Raw genomic sequence first — 7,385 nt, forward strand, 5'->3', positions numbered from 1 at the left:
TGTATATAACATAAAACACACAACACACACACACACACCTGTATAATACACACACTTTCACTTCTTGTTTCATAGCATGTTGTCTTCTGTCCATATATATATATATATATTTATATACTGTAACCCCGCTGCTCTGGTCAGTCGTGCGTCCTCTTTAAAGATGCTGTAATAGTGAATGTTTGTTATAAATGTGCTGTCCTCAGAACTCAATGAATTCAATGTATTAAATCTTATTTACAAATAATGACTACAGCTTTTGTGTTTTAATAATCGTTCTAATTGTGTAAATAATAAAGTACATACTCGTCTGCGCCAATAGCCTAGTGGTTAAGTGTGCTGACATATAGCAACATGCTGCTCACGGTGACCCGGCTTGAGGTCCTTTGATGACCCCTTCCCTCTCACTGCTCCCAATACTTTCCTGTCTGTACCCCCACTATCCTATCCCAATAAAAGGGGAAAACCCCTAAAATAATAATTATAAAGAAAGAAAGTACGCACTACAGCAAAAACAACTCACTAAACAGCAACATCACTTACAGAAAAAACAAATCGCTCACAGCCAATCAGAATTCACCCCTTTAATATCTGTGAATTACGGTGTGTTGCATTTTATTTATTGCTGCCGTTTTTGGTTTTGGTGTGAATATAATTTATTTCTGCATCATGTAAATACCACACCCCCTCTACAAGCCATCTCAGCCAAACCGATGTTGGTAAAATTAAAAACTGCATAGCGACTGGCTCCCAAGAACATATCTGATTTGTTAAATGCATTTTTATTTTAAAAACCAATTAGCTCTTTACTAATTTTCAAAAATTAAATAAATTGTGCATAAATCATTATGTTGGAATGAGTTGTCTAAAGTTTCGACGCACTGTATGCATAACAAATTAGGTTTGACATGAATTCGATTAGAACTACAAAAACAGGAAAACACATGTCAGACTACAAACATGGCGGACATGCGAGAGATACGGTTAAATGGTCAGGTTTAGGTAAAGATGATTGAATGACTTTAATTAAAACCTAATATTTATAATATTTAATGTATAATATATTTATTTTATATTCCCTTTATTTAATCTGCAACATCAATGCAAACTTTTATTAAGTGGCGTTTGGTTTGGTCATTGATCTCTGAATGCAAACACCTGAGGAGATTTCTCTTGCATGATAGCACATTTAAAGGGGCTTTGATGATAGTTCATCGAATGGCAAATTAACGTCTGCAGCTGGTTTGTAAATGTTATGTTAGTACGTTATTAAGATTTATCGTTTCGAGAGACTCAACACAACAGATTTTCCTACTGAAAAAACCAGCCTAGCCTGGTCTTAGCTGGTCAGGCTGGGAGATGACCAGCTAAAACCACCGCAGTCAAGTTAGCCGCCACATGAGAACAAGCGGTCAAGCTAGCCGCCTCATGTATTTTAATGCACTTCTGTTTGTGGAATTATAGTACAGAAGCTGGGGCAGCCAAAACCCTCACAATGACATATATTTCAGCGGTTATTGGCTAAATGTGTCTGCTAAAAAGAAAAAAATGCATTAATTAAAATCAAAAATGTACTTTTTAAAATAAATATAAAGCTGGATTTAGCCTGACCAGCTAAGACCAGCCTGGAAATGGCCAAAACCCCTCTAAAACCAGGCTGGTCAACCATCTAAAACCAGCCAACCAGCCTAGGCTGGTTTAAGCTGGATTTTTCAGCAGGGTTTGTGAATCTACCTCCTTCAAATGATTCTAAGCAACAACACTAAACAGCGAATGAATAAACATCTTATATTCTCAATATTTACATTGATATCTGTCACATCGAGAAATCAATCGCATTAAAGTGTCGTTAGGAGTTGTTTACTCACCTCGTCCATTTCCTTTCCCACACTTGTTGGAAAAATCATATCCTCAACATTCATGGTTAGCTTTATCCCGCGGTCAGTAATCGATGTGCTTGTCTTTCCATCACCTTCTTGACATTTTACTTATTTACCATAAATTAAAATAACACGTCACCTGGCGCACTTTCATACAAGGCATACAGCTGCGGCCGGAAGTTAATGAAAAATATTTATATTATTTAACAGATTATGCATTAATTGTATTTTATTGACGTCTACCCAACCCCAATTCTAAACTCGACCCTCACAGTAATGTTAAAAACAGCAATTATACCGAGTATTATTTATTAAATTGTAGTTTATCAACATCTACCCCTACTCCAACTCTAAACCCAACCCTCACAGTAATTTAATTTTAGTTTTAATCCTATGTTTATGTGCGTATTGCAGCTGTATCCTTTCTAGTCTTAAATCTTAACCCACTTCATAGGCGATTAGCTGACAGCGCCCACTAGTGGAGGATGTAATGTGGTGGATTGGAATTTTAGAATTAAAGGAAGAGGTCACCCAAAAATCGAATATAAGAATGACCTTACTCCGCTATGACAGAAATTTCATTTTTTTGATGAACTATTCTGTTAGGTAAATTATGAATACATAAAATGAAATAGGCCTATATGCATTCAAATGCACTAAGAATATCCAATCAAATTCTGCCAATCAATAGCCTTTATTTTGACAGGACTTTAACCAATAGAGATTATTTTAAAGCAGTACTCAACTTATTTTTCAACATAAGAATGATTATAATATATAAAATGTAATAAATAATCATATTTAAGACGTTTAATCAATGATAAGTATGTTGTGACTTCTTTTTCTTTTTTTTTTTGTCAGCCTTGAACAAGGTTTCTTCTTCCGTCTTTCTTTTATTGTTATATATTTATGTTTATTTGGCATTAAAAACAATTAAAAGTGCTTTACAAATCAAATGACACAATTTCTCTTGCATTCGATTGTAATACATTTTATTTTGTTCATATATATAAGTATTTTTTTATTTTATTTATGATGAACAATAACAGCAAGGCATCAATAATACACAAATGACTGATAACAATCAATTTACATTCACAATCTTTACTTCATATTAACAATAGATTACAATACAAACAAAAAACAGATCATTTAAATAAACATAATAAAATTAAATTAATTAATTAAGAGGAAAAAGGTTGTAAAGACGTTCTCAGAATAAAACCAAATACTTTTCACATATACAATTCAATTCAATTCAATTCCCCTTTATTTGTATAGCGCTTATACAATGTAGATTGTGTCAAAGCAGCTTCACATAAAAGGTCACAGTAAATAGGAACAGTGTAGTTCAGTTTGTAGTGTTTAAGTTCAGTTCAGTTTAGCTCAGTTCAGTGTGGTTTAATAATCACTACTGAGAGTCCAAACACTGAAGAGCAAATCCAACGATGCGCAGCTCTACAGATCCCGAACCATGCAAGCCAGAGGCGACATATATCACATATTCTCTACTAATCTTGGTGAAATTTACAATTATGAATGTAACATTTAAATGATATCAGCAAATTCTTTATTATATTTCATTTTATTCTTAAAAATAAAACCAAACTTGATAATTTCCCATGAGAAGATAACACTTGCAGATTGTTTTGTTGTAAACAAATGCTTCATTCCAACATGTTCGTACCAAATAACATTGGAAAAATGAGTGTTCAACTGTTTCTATATTTAAATTGCAAAACGGACATACATTTAAATGTGTCCTCAGACTATGCAGAGTCACTGATTCGATCCAAGACCAACGACGAGATAATTCCAAGATTTCCATAATCCTGGACCAGGCCGTATCCTGAGCAGCTACTGCGATGGTCATGGAGGAGTGGAGAACATGCGACTGATTCCTGTGACGCTCCAGAGACAGACGAGTCTTCGCTGAGGCCAGCTTCCAGCCTCCGCCACTGAGACTGCAGCTCTGCACAAGACGTTTGGCCAGCGGAGAAATTAAAATGGTCGTGTCCAACTGAGCCTGGTTTCTCTCAAGGTTTTTTTCTTCACTTTCGCCATTAGTGAAGTTTTTCCCTCTCCGCTGTCGCCTCTGGCTTGTATGGTTCAGGATCTGTAGAGCCGCGCATCGTTGGATTTGCTCTTCAATATTTGGACTCTCAGTAGTGATTATTAAACCACACTGAACTGAGCTAAACTGAACTGAACTTAAACACTACAAACTGAACTACACTGTTCCTATTTACTGTGACCTTTTATGTGAAGCTGCTTTGACACAATCTACATTGTATAAGCGCTATACAAATAAAGGGGAATTGAATTGAATTTAATTAAATTAAATCTGATCTTATTAATTTCTATTGATTTTTAGCTGTGCACATCAGCTTATTATGCAGGTATTTTCTCATTATTATTTATTATTTTACTTTATCATTATCAGTATAGTCAGAAACACATCAGTTATAGCAACAGCATCTGCATGCAGCCTTGATGATGCAAGTTGAGACTGCATATCTCAGCGATGCAATGTCAGACACAATGCACTCAATGCAGTGAGTGACGTCACTGTGAGGGGTGGGGTTAGGGGTGGGGTTAGGTGAGCGGCAGCCCATTGCATGCAGCTCAGATTACAACTGCACCAAGTCTGCAGCCAGACACCTCTCAGTTATAGTGCAGTAAGTTTGACCGTTTACTTATTTATTACTTCCAATAATTGACCCATCTGCAAATGAATCAGTAATCTTCACATAAGCATAAGAGCTTATTACGCATTGCAAAATAAGGTGGAAACACTGCAGTACATACAGCCGTGTTGTTGGACGAGACATTAACTACTGTGAGAAGCCATTAAAATGACATGTAACTGTTGATTTAATTGTTGTAAACAAATATTTGATGTTTGTTTATTATTTAGTACTATCCCACATGTGTGTGGTCTGATGTTGGTTGTAAAACTGTCAGCTTCAGAAAGAGGATTGTGCTTTATTCCCACAGAACTAACTTTGCACAGCAGGAAAATATATTTCTGTTTTATTTATTTGTCTTATTTCTGTCAGAATTAAGAGGGTGGTTAAACCAGTGATGGGAAAGTCAACTCGTTATATTGGTTTTATAAATAAAATTATTTACATGTATTTTAATGTTTTGTATTCTTTACCTAATATACATAGCGTGCTATGCAAACTGTTTTCATGTCTAAATCATTCATTTTGGCTTAGTCCCTTTATTAATCCGGGGTCACCACAGCGGAATGAACCACCAACTTATCCAGCATATGTTTTACAAAGAAGATGCCTTTCCAGCTGCAACCCATTACTGGGAAACATCAATACACACTCATACACTATGGACAATTTAGGCAACAGAAACGCCAACTGACCCAGCCAAGGCTCAAACCAGCGACCTTCTTATTGTGAGGTGAACATGCTACCTACTGCGCTACAGTGCAGCCATGTCTATGTTACGGAGGTCAGCTAGTAAGTGCTGTGCATGTAAACCTCACTCCTCTGACCTCTAAAGGTGCTCTAGCGAGATACATTAGAGGCCATGGTCTTTAGCCTCCTTGTTAGAGCAACCAACTCCCATGCGGAAGGTCGCCGGTTTGATCCCAGCCTGGAGTGGGTTGGGTGGTGTAGGACCGGCGGGATTACATCTACATCAGAACAGAAATAATACACCAACAAAAGATGACAACGCAAAATCACACTTGGCTTGTCTTATGAATATTAATCACATACGTTGATGTCCGTCTAGTAGAGCTAAATGCTCATTCTCTTCACATCTTTATGGTTTATGAATATTAATGAGATACAGTGACATCTTTTTTTTACAGTCTATGATTATTAATAGTTGTAAAAAGTTAGAAAATCCAGGACCAATCAACAATAACTGGTTCATAAATATTATATTAGTGTATGTGCTATAAAGATGTGTTTGGACTAATGATGTGAGTTTTAACGCCATTTCACACGACATTTATTGCCATACTACTGAAAGCAGCAGCAGATAGTTCACCTCAGATCTGAAGAATAAAATAAAGAGTCTGAAACTTACAGAGATCCGGAAGGGACGTGATGGTAGAGAAATAAAATGGGTGGGAGAAAAAAAAACCGAGTGATCGTTCCCTCGCAAAACTGTTGTTCGACAAACACTTCACTTAATACATGGCAACCCACCTGTTTTTGCCGGGATTGTCCCGTATTTTACCATTATATCCGGTTTTTAGGCATTTTCCCATATTTCTCTCATATTTTTAATCTTGAAAGCACGTTTAAATGAATATAAAAATATCTGCCTTCTCTTTCTTTCCATTAAAGCTGTGTGTCAATCAGCGCCCCTCATATGCAACCTCTGAGTCAGTGAATGCATGTATAAGCGCTGAGTGACTCCCAGATCAGCTGTACACGCCATTTAAAGAGGAGCTAAAGTGCAAGACAATTTGGGATTCGGGTGTATGTTTAAACAGACAAATATACTTAATATGTAAACATGCCCGGACGTCCTGTGTGTTTTATTTCAAACACAAATAATTTCCTCTTAAATGAGCACAAACGGTTAAAGTATGCTTTCGTTATATATCAGTGGTAAGTGACAACTCTGTTAACAAACAAAACAAAACAAAACGAGAGATTCATTTGCTACTCTTCACTTGTTTGATAACAGAGGTGTCACTTTAAATTGTGTGTACAGATGCTGATCTGGGATCAGTTTATCATATGGAGCGCATCTGTCAGTCAGCGCTTGCATGCATTCACTGACTCAGAGGTTGCATATGAGGGGCACTGATCGACGCATAGCTTTAATGGAAAGAAAGAGAAGGCAGATATTTTTATATTAATTTTAATATGCTTTCAAGATTAAAAATATAAGATAAATATGGGAAAATACCTAATAATAGGATATAATGGTAAAATACGGGACAATCCCGGCAAAAACAGGTGGGTTGTCATGTATTAAGTGAAGTGTTTGTCGAACAACAGTTTTGCAAGGGAACGCAAAAACATTCAAAAATTTGTTTACCTATCACTCGTTTATTTTCTTCCACCCTTTTTTTTCTCCACCATCACGTCCTATCCGGCTCTCCGACTGAACTCTAGAACTGAGACTCAGAGCAAAGCAACACACATCAGTGATCCAGCATCTACATTTACTCATGTTTAAGAGCTTTAATATGTATTCATTAGATTATGAAGCTGACCATTGTGCCGGAGTGCAGTGAGTGCACTATTCTGTGCTTCTGAATGGCTGGATTTACACTTCTGTCGTGTTTCGTCTGCTGCAAACAGACCTAATGCTCATCACTGCACATCTCTCGTGCTGTAAGAACATGGGGTAACAATATAACCTGCTCACCTCATGTTTCGCTAGTAATATTTAAATTATTTGCTAATTAATAACTTCATGTGGAACTCTGAATCTGCGTCTCATTTCAGAGTCTGCTGCTGTCCACTAGAGGTTGCATTTCGGTCACAGACACATGCTCTGACTGTGCGTTCACTCCGAAAG

This window comes from Danio aesculapii, chromosome 23 (assembly GCF_903798145.1).
Source record: "Danio aesculapii chromosome 23, fDanAes4.1, whole genome shotgun sequence".
NCBI lineage: Eukaryota > Metazoa > Chordata > Actinopteri > Cypriniformes > Danionidae > Danio > Danio aesculapii.